This window comes from Bactrocera neohumeralis, chromosome 2 (assembly GCF_024586455.1).
Source record: "Bactrocera neohumeralis isolate Rockhampton chromosome 2, APGP_CSIRO_Bneo_wtdbg2-racon-allhic-juicebox.fasta_v2, whole genome shotgun sequence".
Taxonomy (NCBI): domain Eukaryota; kingdom Metazoa; phylum Arthropoda; class Insecta; order Diptera; family Tephritidae; genus Bactrocera; species Bactrocera neohumeralis.
Genome location: NC_065919.1, coordinates 39,671,101 through 39,693,903, shown reverse-complemented (window position 1 = coordinate 39,693,903; position 22,803 = coordinate 39,671,101). Strand labels below are relative to the sequence as shown.

The 22,803-nt window shown below is 37.9% G+C and overlaps 1 protein-coding gene across 1 annotated transcript in view; it reads right to left on the bottom strand.

Moving 5' to 3' along the window:
• The window catches only part of LOC126751763 (uncharacterized protein DDB_G0288805), a 57,318-nt gene extending 41,010 nt beyond the window's left edge, over positions 1-16,308 (bottom strand). The window contains exon 1 of the mRNA XM_050462270.1: positions 14,912-16,308. The gene's annotated coding sequence lies outside the window, so the exon portion shown is untranslated. The remainder of the gene's footprint in view (positions 1-14,911) is intronic.
• Positions 16,309-22,803: the final 6,495 nt, after the last annotated feature.

Below are 22,803 nucleotides of genomic sequence, written 5' to 3'. Positions count from 1 at the left end.
GAAATCATGGGTTTTCGGAAAAGTCAAGAGAATAGCTGGTATGATGAGGAGTGCCAAGTCGCAGTGGAGAGAAAGCGGACTGCCTACCTCGCAACGTTGCAATCGATCACAACACGTGCGGGATGGGATACCGTGAGCTGAGGAAGGAAGCGAGATGCATTTGCAGACAAAAAAAGAAAGAGGCCGAAATGCGTGAGTAGGAAAAGCTTGCCTAGAGGGGTAATGCTTGAAAATTCTATAAAAAAATGCGGCGACTAACAAAAGGTTTCATGACTGGAGCATATTCTTGTAGAACTCCCAGAGGTGATCTAGCGTACTAAAATTATGGAGGGAACACTTCTCCAGCTTGCTGAATGGCAGTAAAATCATAACACCAGGAGATGGTTAACCCGATTCCCCAATCGATGACGATGGAGCGGACGTTCCATTGACCGACCTCGAAGAAGTTCGATTAGCAATTACCCGCCTGAAGAACAACAAAGCGGCGGGGCCGATGGATTGCCGGCCGGGCTATAAAAATACGGCGGCGAAGAACTGAAAAGGAGCATGCATAAACTTCTTTCTAAAATATGGTCAGACGAAAGCATGCCCAATAATTGGAGAAAGACGTCTACTCCGTTGGAAAGGTCAGGTGGAGAAGGACCTGGCTTCGCTGGAATCTCTAATTTGCACCAAATAGCGAAAAGGAAGAACGCCTGCGTATGCGGTGTCTACGCCTATAATAAAATAGTATGAGAGTCGAATTCGCTGCCAGTTGTTCACAGAATTACGCGAATTATTGTTGTTTGCCTAGGGTTAACGAAGGTGCTAGGGAAATTGTAACCGAATCCGCCACATCATCAGCGCATGTCAGGACATGTTCTTTTTTGTATAGATCTAACAACATTGTTAGGATCCAGAGAAATGAAGATAACACGCATCTTTGAGTGGTACCGCTTTGGAAAAATGTATATCTAGTCGAAACTCTCAGCGTTGGAATTATGAGCAAGTCCTTAATCATCTCTTCGATTCGAGATCGAGATTCGGAGGATATTCGGGCTTTTAAGCGAGCACAGTAGGGCCTTAGGTTAAATTTTATTTAAAGCGCCTTCTCCGTCAAAGAAGCGTGTTTTTTTATCTTTCATTTTTCAATCTTAGATTCCATCTAGCTTAATGCAGATATTCACATGTTGCAAGACTGCTACTTTTCCTGAAGTGTAATATTACCAGCGCTTTTAGCGGGAGTGTGGAAAGACTAGTATGAGATGGTTATTGGCTCTGTTATATATACATATATGAACTTCGCTTCCCTCCAATGAGCTCTGCTTTGAGAATGTTTACTAACCAGACTGCAATGGATCTTAAGGAATGTTTCTATTGAGACGGGAATATGCCTTTAGTTCTTTCCAATTTGAAAGGCTTAGAGCTGCTTATTGCCCAACATATATGTATGACCTTCAAATGCCATTTCTTCCTATACTCCTGCATCTAGTGTGTACTCAGCAGCATGGTTCTCCGAGCTGCTCGTGAAGTGAGTATTCATTAGTATGTTTAAAGAGTCTTCACTGCATCTATTGAAGGTATCCAAGGGTATGTACAGACTGTTGCCTCTATATTAGTATAGAAAGAGTTTCAACAATTATTTTAGCTTTTTTTATATATATTTTTATATTTTCTTTGAAGGCTGTAAACAGTGTTCCAATTCTCTTCCACTTGGATTAGTTTAACTACATTAAAGATATTCCCATAATCTTTCTGTGATTTTTCAGCCAACATAGGTTAGGTCCTAGTTCTCTTCCTACTTCCTGTTATTAGGAAACTTACATCTAATGCTTGTCGGTAAGATTCCGTGAAACATTTCAGTTTAGATCTTTAAATAAAATATAAATTAATTCGTATTCAATCATATTCACATTTCATACAAAATTTTTGTTCCAGGGATACATATAATAACAGCGTTTTGATTTCCTGAAATTTAATAGCCATCCCATACCGCATACTTTTGTGCTTACATTGTCCCATATGTAAATTTAAAGGTCCGCTTTGTTGAATTTGTGGACTAATCAAATATTTGATATGAATAACACATATGAATGTTGCGCATACGCCCAGTGGCCACAAAGAGAATTTGCATTTTACATACTGCGCACAACCAAGAGCCAATAACGGAAAATTCAAATTCTTCTCGCGCTAATAGAGGAGGTAAAAAGCGTATTTGCAGAGGGACGACGTTTATACATGTATTTGGCTGATATAACAGACTTATGTGTTGTGTCTGCGAGAATGCAATAACAGTGGCTGCCGAGTTACTGAAATTTTGTGCATATTTAAGGTTTCTGAGGCCTTTCGTGTGTGATAGTAGTTTTTCAATAGAGGTCACACACAGTAAAAAATAAAAGAATCTGCAAGTATTGAAGAAATAAAAGTAATGAAAAAGGGGTTACGGAATTGGAAACAAAACAAAAGTCCATTGCAATGTTTTTTAAGTAGATACACATTGACCACTTTTTGAGTTTATGCATAATCGGCTTCGAAATTTGTTCGAATGAAAGCACGAACGATTTCGCTGCTGGGCCGGTTTTTTATTTATTTTTTTTTGTTTGATAATTTCGGAGGGGCGCCTGTTCAATCGTGCGATGTAAGCTCCTTCGCTTTGCTTGTAGCGCACCGTATTTGCTCAGTGCATACACATGCTCGTATGGGCTGCAAATTAGCGATTATCGGCCAATTCGCTTTGAATGAGAGATTCACACGCTTCGAATATTGAAATTGGTTTTTGACCACCATTGCGGTTGGATTTGTTCGCAACGTAATTGCGTTTGTCGTTGTTTCGTGGTGTAAGCTCAATGCTATTATGAGGTCAATAAATGGTCTGCCGTTATTAAAGATGTTTACATGCACATGTGTGTGAGTGAATTTAATTGGATTTCAAAGTTTCGAATTATTTGTCTTAAGGTGAGCACGCCTTTGGTATTGGGACTGACTTTGGTTTCACTGTGTCAGTGTATTTGTTTGTCAGCGTGCAAATATGCTATTTGAAATTATTTATTTTAAATTTTATTTGTTTAAATAACAAGGGTCCGAGTGAAATATGGAACTGTGCTCTGATGTAACAATTTTTCCTCTTAACGGATTTTAATTACTTTCATATATTTTTAATTTAACTTGAATATATTTGGTTTACGCTTCGGGATAGTCTTCTGCATAAAAATAATGTTCTTTAATGAGTACTTCCAAATTTGTTTACAAATATGAAACAGTTTTTATACCCAAGCACAACTGTAACATTGTTAATGGAATATAATGGAATGTGGAAAGCGCTCTTATTTAGCCAACAATAAAGGGGACAAGTGAAAACTTGTGTCTAGTAATCTGGATAGCAGCTCCTATTTAACAATATAATCTAGTTTTGATTATAATCTGGTTTTGGGTTAAAAAAGATAGGATAAAATTGATATACAAAAATTTAAGGAAGTATTTCCCTCTAGCAGCATTACAACAAATCCGAATTCAAAAAGTTTTGTGAAAAGTTTACAAACATAATTGTTGTTTTAACACACATATATTACATCATAATTATATCAAGAAGGCAAAGCTTTCCTGTTGAAAACAAATATTTTATTAACTTAGTGGGTGATGTTGTTTGGGTTCATCATTCCTTTTCGTTAAATTTTCTACTTGCTCTTAATGACATTTTATTTTCCCGTCACTTCTGATGACATTTCCCTGTTAGAGAGATACTTTCCATTTTTCATTGATCACGTATTTGAATGGAGGCATACGTATGTATGCCTCTAAATGACACATAGATGTTTCCCCTTACTATAAAAAATAGATACATGCGAAAAAATCAAGATACAGAAATGCAATTTTCTTAACACCATTTCAAATCCTTACTCATTCGCCTCCATCTTTATTCATTTTTTTAATATTTTGCAACTCGTTGTTTACATCTGAATTAAAAGCCGTTCTGCGGTCTATTTTGGTGTTTTTTTTTTGTTGATGCCATATGTAGCTTCTGGCAATAAGTGCTGAGTTGACAACTTGGTACTGCAGCTGAAGTAATGTACATAAAAGGAGCGTTCCAAAGTAAACAGGACTTTAAAAAACAGAACAAATGGTTTTTCGGCAAAATCAATTTATTTTATTCAAAATAGTCTCCTTCTGATTCAATACAGCTTTTTGCACGGTCAAAATGCATGTCGAAAGCACATTTTAGCTCGTTGGCCGGTATGGCCGCCAGTATTCCGGCGCAAGCCTTTTGATTGGCCTCTACGTCTGCATAACGTTTTCCTTTCATGGGCAAATGCATTTTTCCAGACGCAAAATGCGATAAATCGATGTTTTGGAGATGTTCAATTCCATTTCCATGAATTTCAATGATGATTTCGACTGATTTTTGATGAATTCACGCACAGTTTCGATGGAATTTCCGGCGATAACGGATTTTGATTGACCCACATGTTGATTGTTATTTATGTCCTCATGACCACTTTGAAAACGTTGAAACCACTCGCACCGATAGCACAAACATGCTGACACTTAAAGTGCAATAACTTCACTTCCATTCAATGAAATGTCATAAAATTCTCACTGGACAATCGATAAAGACAGCAGATTCTAACGCACCAGTCCACATATAGATGGCACCACCAGGAGGCGCTAGAATCGAAAAGTCCTCTTTACTTTGGAACGCTCCTTGTATGTATGTACTTCGCTGACTGATTCTAATGAACGAAAACTTAACTAGTACCGGGTAATAAATTTAAATATTATTATTACTAAAAATTATTTTAATAGTTTTTCAACTGAATATGATTGTTTATAGAAATTGGTCAATCTAGTATGTCGAATTATGGCGAGTGGCCGGACTTTATATTTTTTCGACCTGAATACATAAGTACTTTCTTTGGAAATAGCACGGCGCTAATAATTACTATGCAAATACTTGAAAAAGGATTTGCTATAAATTTTTGTCTTCTCCACCAGGCCCAGGAATTATTGCGAAATGAGTCAGGTTTTGCATCATCAGTAAAACTGATCTCCAGACTTACTTTGTTACTACCCTACTATACTTTAGATTAAGGAGTTGAAACAGTTCAAGATTTTCAAAAAATTGAAAATCTATTTGGGCTTAAAGTAAGCTTTAGCGCTCTAATAATATTATTTATTTGATATAATAGGCGTTCGGTTACGTCAGCGTAGATTTTTAACTCGTGTTTTGGAAATTCAGTTTTGAGTTCAGTAAACGCCATTTTTTGTCAATATTATTTACTATTCGGACAAAATTTTAACCCGACACATTAATTGGTGCTTGATTTGCATACCGTAATGTGGATGAATCCGATGGAACTCAAAACTGAGTTATATGAGACGTAGGCTTGAAAGTCGTCTGATTTCGTTTGTTTTTGCGCTGGAAAATACCTGTATGAATGCCAACAGGACATTAAAAACCAAGTTTAGTATCGATCGAGTAAGTCCTAGGATTTGGATTTTCACCGAAATGTAGGTAGCGCCACGGTCATCGTTCATTTTTCAACCCGGCTCCAACAAAGGCCTCTTGTATCCTCCCAGGTGTAAAATTTAATGATTCTGTGATATTATTTATTGATATATCGAGCTTTTAACAGCACTATTAAGTGGGGAATAATCGGAGTTATCACACGATTCAATCCAATTTTACAGCGACGGTATGGTGCTTAGGTAATTTGGAGAATTTAGTTTAGGGAATTTGCATTTTGCTTCTTAAGTGAGTTGGACGGTATGTACATTAAACCTCTTAGAGAGCGGGGCCGCGCCCATTTTTCCAAATTTTTAGGCCTCAGGGGCTTCTTGCTCCCAGTGTAAAATTTCAGTTTCATATCTTAACATAGCGCTCAGTTATAACATTGCTATGGCACTTTATAAAAGTTTCGTGGCAGGTTTGTGCCAAATTTCATTAAGATAATTAAGATATATCAAGTTATCGCTTGCACAGAGGGACAGACAGACGGCCACTCGGATTTCAACTCGTTGCGACAATCCTGATCATTGATGTATGGTATATATATATTATATATATGTATGTATATGTAACCCTGTACCAAACTCGATTGATACAAAACTATTGTAATCTGCAGCAACCTATTGCAAAAGTATAAGAATAATGAAATTGAAATTGGCTATTAGTCCGCTATTCTGGTTGCCTTCTTTAGTTATGATTAGCGATCGACGTTGAAAAGAGAAAGAATTTCTTTATTGCACTACTGACATTTGTTCACTTTTCTTTTCACAGCAGTATATTTCAAATATTTAATAAACCTAAGAAACCCATTAACCTGGCTCGTTTGGGGTACTCGTTGGTCACGATTTATTATCAATGTCATAAAGAACAAATTAAGATGGTTATTGTTATTGTTATGAAGTAATATCTTTAATGGAAATAGCAGAGGTTACCAGCTAAAATGTGATTCTGGTTTTAAATATATATATATGTATATCTTATATGAATAATACAAATCAGTTTCTCGAGAGGAAAGTAGTCCATGCCCCACTCTTCTTGCCATGATTTTTTATACATTCGCAAAGATGGCAAGAAAACAAAGAAACATTAACATAAACGCCCACATATGATATGCTCTGCAATCTGTGTAATAAGCAGCGTCAATTGTTGTGGAAAGAATAATGAAAATCGGCATAGTTAAAATAATGCACACCAGCCTTCAGATAATTCCCTTCACTACACCAAGCCGCGGTCAACATTTAAATGAAATTATCTTCAAAAAGTAAATGTCATGAACCAATCTAACGTTTCAAGCCAAGCATTCGCCCTTTACCTTATAACTTTTTGGCACACGTACACATATGTATGTAAGCGCATTGACAACTATTTACATGTATGCATATTTGTTGTTTTAACAGCGGGTTGTAAAATGAAGAGTACACTATGGAGAGCATTGAAATAATGAAAATCGCGCGCTCGGCATTATTTCACAGCCACAATGCAAAAGCACCTTAAGCCTCCAGTGGGTGTATATGTGTGCGTGCAGTGGATGCATAGAAAAAGTGTTAAAAGTGCCATTGTCTTATTGTTAGTTGCGGCACACACGTCACTAATACCATCACATGACAATCGCTGCATCTCAGATGCATCACAAATCGCCCCGCCTCCGCCCCACTACGGAATATGATTTTTTAATTTCTCTTTTTTTTTGGCTTGAGCTTTGCCTTTTGTGACTTGCAAGTGGAAAACTTACATACGAGTACCCTAAGGTACACTTTTTATACAATTTTTTGCTGTGGATCATCCGTGACGTAAAAAGTTTTATTCTAAGCGGTTTAGAGAGTTTTGATATTGCAAAAAGCTCACATTTTAAATTAAGCTAAAAATCTGATTTTTTGAAATATTTGTTTCTCTGTTTATTGTAGTCCATAAATTCGTTTGGTTAGTTTATGGCTCGCCCTAATGTATACGAATGCATATACCGCATGTAAAGGGGAGCTCATTGGGCGCTCACTATGAGTGGTAATTAAAAATATTTTAGTCACTGTTGTTTGCTAAGTGTGCTCAAGCCATGTGTTCGTTGCCACTGTGCGCTTCTGTGACGGCTCTAGGAGGCTTCTAGGACTGTGAGTTGCAGGGGCCCTCTGTGCACTTAAAGTGTCATCCATATATCTATGTATGACACCGTCATTTACGACTTTTCTTGTATGGGTGGTATAACCCAACAGTATATTCGGTAAGTTCGTGATCTAGTAAGAAGGACTCACGACGCACAGTGGCATTTCGGCAGAAAAATAGGATTTTTCCACTTTCCAATTTCAAAACTGTAATGATTTTGTTTCGTAAAGAAATATTTGGATAAGAAAAATTCAACAAGGTTTTTTATAAAAAGTGAAATTTTATAGTTAAAAAAACTAACAGAAGTCGACGGAAAGTTATTCAATTAAATCAGATTAAAATTATTGTCCAAATAAAGAATTTTTTTGTGTGTAAGTTTATAGCTATGGCTTTTCTTTTATTTTTTAGTGAAAATATAGCACCTACTTGTTTATAAAAAAAAAATTTATTGAAATTGGCAAAGTAAGCTAATTTTTATAATTTTTCAAAAATTATACTAAAAAATATCAACTTTTCATTTTTTGATGGAAAAAAACTTTATGTGCTTTGCCTTGCTTAGCCCTCTTACTATAAAAAAATGAAAGTTCCGAGTCTGTACTTTCAATTAAAAAAAAAAAACAACCGCCAACCGCCCTTTTAGTAACATCGATTTTAATTTCACCAAATACTGATGTCTTCAACAGACTTCTTATAACTTCTTATAACTTCGGTTTAAGTTTAATTTTTTTTCATCAGGAGAACTCAATTAAGAAGTGTTCCGAATTTCAAGTCCCTAGGTCCAAAAATAAAAATTTTGGCAATTGCAGTTATATGGGAGGTGGGTGTGGTGGGTGGCAGTGGGCGGTTTTCCAAGATTTTTTCAAAATTTCTTAATTTAGTTCAGAGAAGTGTTTCTGCAAAGTTTCATTGTTGTACGACCACTCCTTCTATTTTTTTCCAAGAAATGTATGGAGCGGTGCCACTGTGCGACGCACCATCGAGGAAAAGATAAAATGTTTTTTTCCAAAAGCTGTTTCTTCTTGGTAGCTAAATATCTGATTGACTTTTAGTCATAAAAACTATTAACGAAATACAGAGGCGACAAATTACCTGTGCAACCCAGCATTTGTCTCCCTAGATGGGAAGAACATATTGCTCAAATATGTACAATAGGTCAGCATGGTCCTAAAGAACTGTCATGAATTTATTCTAACTAAAGTAAAATTTTTACCTAATATAGAGTCGCCTTCATTTATTGGAAACACTTCTGAATATTATTCTCCAAACTTCAGGTCCATTATTTGTCAAGTAGATTTTTTTCATACGGCCGCTGTTTTTCACTTTTTGCATTAAAAAGCTATCAAAAGGAAACAAGTTCTTTATTTTCAATTTAAATCTTAGGCATAATTATTTTTCCGAATCATAATATAATATTCTAGTTCAAAAGTTTTCGCTCTGCAAGAACGGTCTGAATGATTTTTTACTATCAAAGTTATTCGCACTTGTTATGTGTTATGAGTAATTCAGTAACTGAGCATTCATCAGTACACCATGGTGTATGAGCAACACAGAATATAACTATATCGCACTTGTACGGATGTTCAGTAGATTTCATAATCACGTATTAATTTTAAAGCAATACTTTTATAAACAAATCTTTAAGGTATTTTTTGGAGATCATCTTTGCAAGGAAGTGCTAAGGTGTAAACCGAACATCTCGCACTCGCAACTTGGAAGGATCAAAGCCGGGGAAAATTATTTTCGAATTTCAACATTATATCTGATCACTTATTTGGTTCGTAGGTTGGCTTTTATATTTGGGGATTTGGAATCCTGTTGTTGCAATCTAGCAACTCACAACTTTAAATATTCATCTCGGCCAAAAAAATTCAATCAAATCGCGAACTTTTCCGTGCTATCTCAGCAATAGCGCATCGATGAACTTAATTCTGTTATTGGCGATAAAGCTCCATCAAGTACCAGTGTTTAACGATGATATGTTGAATGCAATCGAGGTCGTAGGCCACTCCAATACGAATTTTTTACAGATCGTCCAAAATATTTTGTTGTTCCGAAAACTATTGATGCTGTACACAAACTGATAATGGGAGATCGTCATGTGACCTATCGTCATATTGAGGCAACTGTAGGCGTTGGTGGTATCAGCATACGTTCAATATTGCATGAACATTTGTTTGTAGAACCATTTTTTTACGTTGGATCCCACACCATTTTTCGATCGCTTATAACAAGACTCGTGTTGATTGCTAAAAAAATATGATTATAGTGATACGAAACACGTTCATGACATCGCGATAGGTGCTGAATCCTTGATTTAGACATCAACTATATGGGTGTTTTAAAATCAGCCGAATCTAACAGAAGTTGTTTGGTTTGCGCAAGCAAAATATTGCTTTATTTTATTTTCGGAATATTTGGACGTGTCGTAACCATACTTCTAGAATAATGCAGAAAAGTAAATTTTGAGAAGTACGCAAAAATATCGATATGCACCGAAAAGTTTGGACTTGGCACCGAATGACTTCTGGTTTTCCTTACGAAAATAACAAACTAAGAGGTCAACGTTTCTTGACACCTGAAGAGGCGGTTGATGTGTTCAAAACGCATGTTTTGGACATACCTCTATCAGAGTGGCAAAAATGCTTCCAGAATTGGTTCAAACTCATGAAAACGAGTATAGTTCTAAAAATATTTTGAACAAGTAAGGGCTAAGTTCGGGTACAACCGAACATTTTATACTCTTGCAACTTGCAAGAATCAAAGCCAGGGAAATACTTTAAGGTGTAAAACCAATCATATAGAGTAAAGTCAACCGGATGTTCGAAAATCCTGATATTAGTTATATTGGAGCTAGGCCAAGTTTCGCTCATATTTATCTATTTTAGGCACAGATATACACTGTTATGAGTAAAACACGCTATCTCATTTTCGTTAAGGGGCTATACCAGTGTGACGCATGAAAAATTAAGCGATTTTCTTGAATTTTTTTAAAAGAAAGTACTAGATTGAATGTTTCGACGTTCTATGGACGTAATAAAGTATATTTTTAGCTAAATATATAAAATTTTTTTTTACAAAAATATTGAAAAATAACGGAGTTTTGTGCTGTCTGCGGAAGTGCCGAAAAAAAAGTGCCTCAACTGTTTATTAAACTTAAATATATTTTCTATACAATGGACTACGATCTTTGAAAAATATCAAAAATTAAGAAAATGGCGTAATTTTGAAAAAAAAAAAAATCGTTTTTTTTTTACGAAAAAAATGGTCGTTGTTTTAATGCCAAATTGACAATTTTCCAACAATCGAAAAGATCGTAGTCTATTGTATAGCAAATGTATTCAACTATATTCAGTTTTAATTTGAAGTCGATCGGTCAATTTCTCGTTGAGTTATAATGTCAGCAATTTTGAAAAATGTCGTTTCGAGAAAAACGCGTTTAAAGTTTCACTTATATATGTTTGCTCCTCTGATCGGTCGCTGTTTAGAATGCTGTCATTCAAAAACTATTTAAGATACGACCACGCCGATTTAACAGGATATTTCTGAATATATTAGTTATCGAAAAAGCAAAAAAAAAAAAAAAAAATTTTGAAAGTGTCACACTGGTATAGCCCCTTAAGATAACTCACACGTTGGCCGATATATGCGGTGCAAAGTCACCCGGAAGTTCGAAAATCTTTATATTAAGTACATGGGGGCTAAGTGAAGTATTGAACCGATTCAACCCATTTTTGACATACAGACATACCAATATAAGAGAATGATTATCACTTAATTTCAGTTACATACTTATATCACACAATGGCCGACATTTTCGATCAAAAGTCAACTATAGGTACTGGGGTCTAAATATTCGGTACCTAGGGCTTATCACTTTTTAACGAATTTAACATATTTTTGACCATAAGGTGTTATGTTAAAGACATAATTCGTGCAAAGTTTTATCCAGTTATATTAACTGCTTCTTGATTTGTGTACTGGAAAGTGAAAGAATCAAGTGGAATTTAAATTTGTGCTATATGAGAAGTAGGCGTGATTGTTATCCGCTTTCGTCTATTTTCACACCGTGACATAAGAATGTAAGAATAATGCCACGCTATCTCAATTTTTACTCAAGTTTCAGCTTGCGCGGACGAACGGACGGGCAAACAGACAGACAGTCAATCGGATTTCAACTTGTCTCGTTATCCTGTTCATTTATACAATATATGTTTAACCCTATATTTGTCCAACGAGTTCAGTAGAATTCGGTACGAATCTAGAACTGGCTTTGAATAAATTAGATCTAATGGAAAGTATGTTTTCACTATGTGGCTTATGAGTAACTCTGTGGTATGTATGTACATAAATGTTAGAAATTTTACAGTATGCATACTTTGTGGGCAATGAAAATATTATCTTTGGACGCATCCTCCACGTGGTTATGTCATTGCCAACTGGTGTTGACGTGTTCAGTGCGAAAATGTAAAACGACCGCGAACTGTAATAAAGGCGCAGAAAACCAACAAAAGTCCACAAGAGCTTGAGTTGTCCAAAGGCCCACTCACACACATTCCAGCGTGTGCCACAGTCACTCTGTTAAGTGCAGGGTAAGATCCACCTGAGCAATGCAAATATACGCACCGCTTCGAAAAGGTCTGCGCAAGCAAAAATAAACGTTGCTGATTTGCAACTGTTGTAGGTATATTTGCACGGGTGTGGTGGCTTCTTGGTGCTGGCGCTGCTGTTGTAAAGATCAAGGACATTCTTGCGTCGTCGGCCTCAAGTGCGCGAAGTGAGTTTTTTGCGACCCAATGCAAACACCAAAGCATACACATAGGCGCATGTGTATATGTATGTATGTGTGGGCTATTAACAAAGACGCACACACTTTTTTGATTGCGTTGCAAACAGTTTTTGCATACGCGAAAGTAAGCAGGCGACAGAAAATAGTTGAAAGATAAAAAAGATATTGAAAATGTTAAACAAATAGTTCCAGTCATGCAGAAACACAAAGCAAAGAAATGAAAATAATAAGAATTAAATATTCAGGTTGCACGCACTCACACACTCATCCACCCTATGGAGGCATAAAAACAAAAACTTCAGATAGGCATAAAACTGCAGTTGTATGTGTGCTTTCCCAGCCCATGTAATGATGCCCTTAGGACGCATTTACAAGTGCGGCACTTTGGCACGCACGCAGCGGCTTCTCAAATGCGTCTATGAGCTTTTTAATTCCCATTATTTTCTTACGCTAACACGCAGTTACTATTTTCATCTGAAGCCCAGCTTTTGTATTGTCAAGGGATTGTTACAGGTATTTAAATATGCACTTTGTTAAATTAATATCATTGCATTCTTTCGACTTTTGTTTACGATACTTCAGTGCAATATCAAGGCTGCTTTCGAAAGTAATCCGCATTGTAATTGTGATAGAGTTTCAAGAGCTTTAAGTTCTACAAAACCACTAAGTGTTGCACCACTGGTTTGTAAGACAAAACATTTTGTGTGACACAAGTTTTGCATTACAAAAAGAAAATTTCGTTTGCTTATTTGATGATAAAAATATGCTGATACCAAGGATAGGGTGGATGAATGATGTTTGGATTTTAAGCCCGAAGCTTGTTGGATTCCGTGCAGATCTTAAGAACACTACGACGATGATCCCAGATAAAAACCCTCAATACTATTCCTGTTGATTGTCAGGTTAATCGAGTTATTTGACTATTTAAGTCATTAAATACAACTGTGAGAGGAACCGTTCATGAATATTTGGATGTGTGAATCACGTATTGTGTTTAAAATTATTAAAACTGCTAGCGAAGTTGCTTCGAATTGCCTTTTCCTTCACTGTATTTGCAAACGTTATTCCTTACTGACTTTTTTATATTCCGTTCTGAAACTTCAGAATACCTATACCTGTATATATGTATGTTAAGTCCGAAAATATTTATTAATACAAGTAACAAATTCTATTAAATTCTGAAGAGTACTGAAGGTTACTGATGAAGAAAGCCATTTACGACGTTAAACGAGAACTGTTGCTGTCAGATCACGGTAAACCGGCCAAATGGTGGTCAAGCCAGGACTGACTATGAGCTGCTCTCCTACGGCTAATCTCTTTATTCGGACCAGTTCTGTAAACAATTAGATCATCTGAAGGAAGAAATCGCTCAGAAGCGACCAGTTTTGGGAAAAAGGAGAGGAATTGTGCTCCATAAGAACTACGACAGGCCGCACACATCAAGTGTGACTCTCCAGAAGTTCTTTCAGCTTGACTTTTATACATACACCTTAAGCGATAACTACCTATTTTTCGCAACAGATTATTATTTCGTTCCTGAAAAAATCTCGTCAACAAAAGCTTGGAAAAATAGACTGTTCCAGTTTTTTGCGAATGAGGACGAGAGTTTCTATGAGAGAGGCATTATGAAGTTGCACATCTTCAAAATGGCAACAGAGTATAAATTATTTTATATATGAAGTAAATCGGATCATTCTAACTGTGGTAAATTAAATCTTCAATTTAATGCAAAATTATTGATTTTCTAGGCATTATATTCATATTTTATTTATCCTGTTGTGGAAAAACAAACCGGGTACTATTTTTGATTCGTAAACACCAAAACGCCGAGTATTGTAGTAATACCCGTCTTTGGATAAGGTTATGTTAAGAACGGGCCTTACTCGTGTCGTGTGCTTTCGTTAATATTGATTGCTTTTAGTTAGACCCAAAAGCAATATTTTCATTGAAGAGATCGCGTTGACATTGGGCGAAGAACTGTTTTTGTTTTTCAAAATACTTTGCTGATACATATGCTTATTATGGTTACAATACGGAAAGATTAAGAAGTAATGTAAATTTATTTTCGAACTTACTAATTTACTATACTCGTATAACCCAGACTGTTTAGGCCAGTGCCTAATTTCTTTTTACCAACCCTAGTGAGTATATAACAAACTATTGCCAGTTAGCTATAAGTTAGATCTTTTTAAGGTCACTAAATTAGTTTAAGCCAGTAATAGGAGTTAGGTGTATAAAATGACCAGAACTTCACAGACGGTTTATTTATTAGGCTCATAACTGAGTTAAGACAACACTAATCTAAAGGCTAATGCCTTACCAAAAAGGATTCTGGGTTAATGCGACAAGTTTTTGATAATTCAAAGCAGTCGTGCATGTATTTAAGTTATTAGGGGCTTCAAAAAGTGCAGCTATATTGTGAAGCTGTTGTTGTTGTTGATTCAAAACCATAATTTTTGAGAAGTTGTATTTGTACAGCTAAGATATGTTTACACTTTAATTTTTCACACGAAAATTTTGCACTCTCTGCTCCCTTCACCACTTACCTTAAATAATTTATAAGCGGTGGTTGGTAGGTTCTTTGTTATCCTGTTGCTAAAGATTTCCTGGTTGTATTGTTGTGTTTTTGTGCTGCTGGTTCCCACTTATTATTCACAGAAGTGCCAATAAATTGGATTAGTTTTCTTTGTGCGTCAAATTCACATGAATGCCATAATGCTATACATTCAAAATTTGCATGCATATGTGACCCATATTTTGGACTTTCGTGCTGTTTTTACATATTATTCTTGTTACCTTAGGGTATACTTAAGGATGTTTTTTTTAATTTATTTTTATTTGTTTCACTGTCAGTTCTGCAAAAACAAGTTTCACTAATTAAAATGCATGTTTTTCTTGTATTTTATGCTCCTCTGCGATTACAAGCGCACTGTTGTATCATTTTGTTTACACACGCTGTGTAAGTGTACGCGTCAGCACCGGCAAAGTAACTCAGACACCGTGTCGTATGAGCGACTTTTTTCGTTTTCAGCAAATACACGAAATTACTTCATCGATGTGTAAATCTTCGATGAGCGTAAGCATGCGAAACCGACAAAAAGCAACTTTTTCAGCCGAACAGGTGCGCCAAGCCACTGAAGCAACTGATGCGACTGCGATGCTGATAAGGACTGAGCTGAGCCTGAGGTCGCTGTCGCTTGTGCCTACGCTGAGCGCAAGTTGGTAGGCAAGCAGGAGATAACTGTGGCGTTGAACTTTTACGTTTGCAAGCTGAAGCGATGCGATTGCGGCTGCACGAGAGCAAAAGCTCGAAATTACTATGCCGGAGCGTGCCGTGTCTCGCTTTGTTGTTTGTTTTTATTCCGTTTTGCTTTTCGCTTGAATTTTGTTATTGTTTGTTGCCTGCGTTGTTTTGTATCCGTTTTTCTTGCATCGTCTGCTGTTGCTTTTCGGAGTGGCTCAAAAATTTTCAGCAACCTCTTTTTCGTTTAATTTGTAGGGGCTCCGGATGTGTATGCGGGACCTTCGCAAGTGCTTTGAAGTTTTCGATTTTGTTTCAAATATGTAGCTATATGTATGTATAGACTCGTAGTTTTTACTACAACTCACTGCGTACTGAATGCAGTAATGCGTAATATCTTTTGTGCACTGAATGGTTACAATGGGCCTGGCGGTCTGCGGCTCTGAATGGCATTGATTTTAGAATTCCATTGAAGTGTAAATCTCTTTCGAACGAATTCCATTGAAATATAGTGAGGTTTCCATGAACTTTGCATCAGAAATGCACTTGTTTGTTTTCACTCTTATAAAATTTAAATCAATATGTCGAAATATTATAAAATATAATTTATTTCAATTCTTTAGCTTCTTTATTAATCGTTTAAATTTGAATTAATTTCGCTGCACCAATTTTTTGCGTCGTTTTCACGTTTAATTCACAAGGAAAACTGAATATTCTGTCTACACCACAACCACCACTTGCTCATTCGCTCAGTGGCCATTCGTTCGGCGCAACACAGCGAAAGCTTTCCGTCTCTGTTGCGTGCACATCGCTTTTGTTTTCATTTCACTGCTCACTAAGCAACCAGTGTGTTGCTGGAAATGCAATGGGCCGGCAGAGAGTTGGCTTACAAAGCTCTAAAGCCCAGTAAGGAAAAATTTTTGAAATTTCATTTCTTTATAAGTCACTAAAAGTGTTTAAAGATATTGGTAAGATTCATAATAAATAAAAACCATATAGTACATTAAAGCTTTTGGCTAACAGTAATAAACAAATAACAGAAATTGGATATAAGAAAAATTAAGATATCTTGTTGAAACTTGGTACACATGTTTTCGGTATGGGAGATGGTGTTTGTACGTAAACGGATCACTGTTATGCCCACCAAACACTATAACTAAGCCGCAAATTGAGATTTAGCAAAACGAATCGCATTGAGAAGGGTCATGTTTTCAAAATATTTCTCGATTCTTCTTCTTCTTTATTGCCGTAGACACCGCTTACGCGATAATAGCCGAGTTAACAACAGCGTGCCAGTCGTTTCTTCTTTTCGCTACGTGGCGCCAATTGGATATTCCAAGCGAAGCCAGGTCCTTCTCCACCTGGTCCTTCCAACGGAGTGGGGGTCTTCCTCTTCCTCTGCGTAGCCGCTGTCTTTTAATTCGCTGAACTATGTCAATGTCGTCGTATATCTCATACAACTCATCGTTCCATCCGAATGTGATATTCGCCGTGGCCAAAACGCAAAGGACCATAGTTGTCATCGTCCAAGCCTCTGCACCATATAGCAGGATAGGAATACTGAGTCACTTATAGAGTTTGGTTTTTGTTCGTCCGAAGTAGCACCAGTTGGCAAGAGTTATCCTGCGTTGGATTTCCAGGCTGACATTGTTGTTGGTGTTTATACTGGTTTCAAGATAGACGAAATTATCTACGACTTCAAAGTTATGACTGTTAACAGTGACGTGAGAGCCAAGTCGCGAGTGCGGCGACTGTTTGTTTGATGACAGGAGATATTTCGTCTTGCCCGCGTTCACTGTCAGACCCATTTGCTTTGCTTCCTTGTCCAGTCTGGAGAAAGCAGAACTAACGGTGCGGGTATTGGGGCCGATGATATCAATATCATCGGCATACGGGCATACGCCAGCAGCTGTACACTTTTATAAAAGATTGTACCTGCTCGATTAAGTTTTGCAGCTCGAATTATTTTTTCCAGTAGCAGATTGAAGAAGTCGCACGACATGGAGTCGCCTTGTCTGAAACCTCGTTTGGTATCGAAAGTCTCGGAGAGGTCCTTCTCGATCTTGACGGAGCTTTTGGTGTTGCTCAACGTCAGCTTACACAGATGTATTAGTTTTGCGGGGATACCAAATTCAGACATCGGGGCATAAAGGCAGCTCTTTTTCGTGCTGTCGAAAGCAGCTTTGAAATCGACGAAGAGGTAGTGTGTGTCGATTCTCATTTCACGGGTCTTTTCCAAAATTTGGCGCATGGTGAATATCTGGTCGGTTGTTGATTTGCCAGGTTTAAAGCCACACTGATAAGGTCCAACCAGTTTGTTGACGGTGGGTTTTACTCTTTCACACACTACGCTCGATAGAAACCTTATACGCGATGTTGAGGAGGTTTATCCCACGGTAGTTGGCGCAGATTGTGGGGTCTCCCTTTTTATGGATTGGGCATAGCACACATAAATTCCAATCGTTGGGCATGCTTTCGTAGGACCATATTTTACAAAGAAGCTGATGCATGCTCCTTATCAGTTCTTCGCCGCTGTGAATAACTCGGCCGGCAATCCATCGGCCCCCGCCGCTTTGTTGTTCTTCAGGCGGGTAATTGCTATTCGAACTTCTTCATGGTCGGGCAATGGAACGTCTGCTCCATCGTCATCGATTGGGGAATCGGATTCGCTTTCTCCTAGTGTTGTACGTTCACTGCTATGCAGCAGGCTGAAGAAGTGTTCCCTCAATAATTTAAGTATGCTCTAGGCATCGGTCACTAGATCACCTTTAGAGGTTCTACAAGAGTATGCTCCGGTCTTGAAACCTTTTGTTAGCTGCCGCATTATTTCGTAGAATTTTCGAGCATTACCCCTGTCGGCCAGCTTATCAAGCTCTTCATTTCGGCTTCTATCTTTTTCTGTCTGGAAATGCGTCTTGCTTCCCTCTTCAACTCTCGGTATCTATCCCATCCCGCACGTGTTGTGGTCGATCGTAACGTTGCGAGGTAGGCAGTCTGTTTTTCTCCACTGCAACACGGCACTCCTCGTGGTACCAGCTGTACGTAAGGAGTTTGAAATGCCGTCTCACAGTTCCCTTACACCGAGTTGTTGACGAGTGCTCTCAGAGAGCAGGAGTGCAAGCCGAGTAGCAAATCGTAAAAATGTCAAAGGAATTGGTTGAAATGGGTTATGCGGTTTTCTAGATATGCGATATCATCAAAATATGGCCGCTGCCACGCTCATCGTCCAATTTGGACCCCTGCTCTTTAAAAACTTCTTGTACCATTTCGAAGGTAAAATTTAATATCTCTGGCGTATTTTTTTGCGCTTTTATTTCATTTTACTTAAGTTATAGCTTGCATACAACCGTTAGGAGAACAAAATAATTATACTCTATAGCAACATGTTGCAAGAGTCTAAATATGAATTTATGTTATTTTATTTCAATAGCAGACATACTTTTACATTTTCAAACATCTGACCTACCCTATAAATCTTTGTAGAGAGAGTATAATATTGTCGACTAGAGAATGCGCAGAGCAGAATTCCATGTGAGAGAATTTGTGTTTACTTCTACAGATAATCCCACTCATACTGGACTCTGTCGTTCGAGTAAATACGAATGCAATATAAACAACAGCTGCAACGTCAAGTATATACATAGAGAGTATGCCTCCGAACAAGAGTGTGCATATACTGAGACCGGAAATCATTGAGGGCAGCCGTTGGCGTTCATGAGCACACGCGAACATTTCCGCTTCAGTGACAACGAACAGCAGGCGACGGGGCTGCAAAAGCATCTGTGGAAATGTTGACCAGCCAAGGCAGCTTCTCATGCACATGGGTCAAAACATATGCGTCTGTGCACGTTTCCGGAAAAAAACTACAAGAGCAGTTGTAGTGAAACGACAAAACAGTAGAGCATATATTTTGCTGAAAATGAAAGCTGCACTCTCATGCACGCGTGAGAGCATCGTAGCTAGAACGTACGTGTGTGCACAAACACATATATGAATATATTGCATATCTGTATGTATGCAACAACAACATTATGCATGAAATAAATAAAGTGTGGAACATTTTGCCGGTACTAGTAAGCGTTGCAGTTCGTAGTAATTTACGAGCGTTCATGGAGGAAATAAAGAGATGGAGGGTGAGACCGTAAAAATTAAATTTTGCCGTTTATGCAAAAGCTATAGCCCAACGACTTTGTAGGCGTGTGTGTTGAAATGCATGAGCTTGTGTTTCTCCGAAATTTCCGCTGGCTTGGCCGTCTTTTGAAAAATGAATGAATTTAAAACTTTTTAAACGCGGAATAAAAACGGAGCTCATTGAGGGGTTTCAAATGCGAAACCAGTAAGGGGTTTATTTCCATTTTACGTTCAGGTGCACCTTGCAAACTTTCTATGCTGCAACTGGGGAACCTTTGCCAAGTCATATAGAGCTAATGGGCTTTTTGGTGACAGGTAATGAGTGGAATAAGCATTACGAACTCGCAAATCATAAGCAAAACAAGTACGTAGAGTATGTGCGGTTACAATGAAAAAACATTTACGCACAGTTTACATATATTTTAGATACTTATATATTACATATACACTTATGTTTCGTTTTACCAACTTTCTAGCGTTTCTGTAAGTAGACACATGTGTGGTTTGCTTCCTTGCGGTTGATCAAAGTGAATGCACAACGAGCATAGCTTTTATTCACAAATATGAGACCGAGGCTTTGTCTAAATAGGCAGTGAAACACTGCTGGATTGAACTTAGTTAACGGTTAACTTAAAACAAGAAGGCGAGTACTGAACTCAGGAAAAATCGAATAATCAAAGTCAGGGAAATACCTTAAGATTTAAAACGTCAATCAGAGGATCGGAATCTCAGCAATTTTATTTAAACATATACGACCCGATTTAACCCATTTCTGATACACAGAGATACCGTTGCCAGGAACGGATTACCTCTGAATTTCAATTGAATATCGGTCAAAGGCACTATTCGTGCAAATTTTTTCCCGTTATATTAATTACTGCTTGACTTGAACACTGGAAAGTAAAAGAATCAAATGAAATTGAAAATTGTGTTATATGGGAAGTGGGCGTGATTGTTAACCAATATTGCCTATTTTCACACTGTGACATGAGAATATAAGAATTTTTACATCGGTGGTACGTACAACGGTTAGGTGAACAAAACTATAATACCCTGTAGAGTATAATAGCGTACTTATTCCTTATGTGGTTGTTGAGCAAATCAAGAACCGATTGCACTAACCAGTTCACATATTGCTATACTATACTATATCAATTGATATAACTTCATTCAAATATCTCTTTTATTTTCCAAAAAATCTTTTGTACAGTCAACGGGGTGGTTAGGGTTCGTTATATTCCGTAAATGAGGACTAAGTTAAGGATTAGCTTATGGAGTGACGTTGTCAAATATAAGTCTTACTAAAAATGTGTCCATCACTTTTCCTTTGATTATAAGATTATAGTAAAAGATAATGAATTCAAAAAAACAATGTATGGACAACAGAATAGTTTTTACACATTTTTAAACTGCTAATGGGTGATCCAAGTAGAAAGAAAGTACCGTCAAAAGCCTCAATTTTGACAGATGGTATTTCATCATTGAACAACGTTTACAAAGCGTTTAACTTTATTACGAAAATTCACGTTCTGTATGTGTTTGGCGCGCTTCGCTCAAATTATGGTCAACATAATTGGCCTACTGAGCGTACTATTCGCAACACCATTACCCATCTGGAGGCCCAGCAATTCATTATTGGATAATATTCGACTTCATAGACCACGTCCAGTACACAGTGAAGAAAATATAGCAGCCGTAGTTGAGAGTGTACACGAAGTCCGTGGAGAGTCGATTCGGTATCGTTGTTAAATTGAAATCGTACAAAATACAGCTTTTGGAAGAACTGAAGCTGATCGACCTTTGTAAACGTCATCCGACGTTTTCGAGCCAAATTCTGTTCAGCGATGAGGAGGATGGAGTCATATGTAGAAGTTCACGCAAGTGAGGAAAGTTCTCTGATCGCCATTCACTTGGGAGTGGCCAGAATCGATTCTTTTACACATGGCTCAAGCAGCTCACTACTTCCGGTATTTGACTAAGTATCCTCTGGGTAGCCAAAGAATATCCGTTTGAAAGCGAGCTAAAGTGAGAAGGCGCAATATCCCCTCCGCAGGGTTTTGCGCTGTGTTTGGGACCCGCCACGTAAACAAACGCATCCAATGGAAAACAAACAACCAGCTTCGAATGAGAGACCCCCCTTTTAATGACAACCATGGTAAATAAATTAAGGATTCTGATTTGAGAGCATGCACCTAGAGTGTCCGGTCACTTAATTGGGAAGGTGCCGCTGTCCAAATGGTTGATGTTCTCGTTAGAGTGAAGGTTGACATCACCGCCGTCCAAGAAATGCGGTGGACAGGTCAAGGACTCAGGCGTGTAGGTCCTTGTGGCATTTACTACAGTGGCTATATAAAGGAGCGCACATTTGGTGTGGGATTCGTGGTGAGAAGAGACTCCGTCGCCGAGTACTATCATTCACCCCGGTGGATAAACGTCTAGCCACAATCCGCATCAAAGCGAGGTGCTTAAACATATCCCACGCCCGACGCAAGAGAAGAACGATGTGACCAAAGATGCCTTCCATGAGCGTTTGGAGCGCACTTATGAAATCTGCCCCCGCCACGATGTCAAAATCGTGCTTGGCGATTTTAACGCCTGGATGGGCAAAGAAGGTATCTTTGGCGCAACAGTTGGTAAATTCAGCTTCCACGAGGAAACATGCCCAAATGGGTTGAGGCTGATCGAATGTGCAGCAAAAAACGCACGTCAACAAACACAAGGAAGGTTCGGCGTCGAGGAGCTGCAATCACAACAGACAGCCGAACGATTTTCTACTCAACTTGCACTTCAGCTTTCTGAGAGCACTGGTCAACAACTAGGTATAAGGGAACTCCTTTCAAACTCCTTACGTAAAATGCAACAGCTGGTACGACGAGGAGTGCCGTGTTGCAGCGGAGAGAAAACAGACTGCCTACCTCGCAACGTTACGATCGACCACAATACGTGCGGGATGGGATAGATACCGATTGTTGAAGAGAGAAGCGAGACGCATTTGCAGACTAAAAAAGAAAGAGGCCGAAATGCGTGAGTATGAAAAGCTTGACAAGTTGGCCGACAGGGGTAATG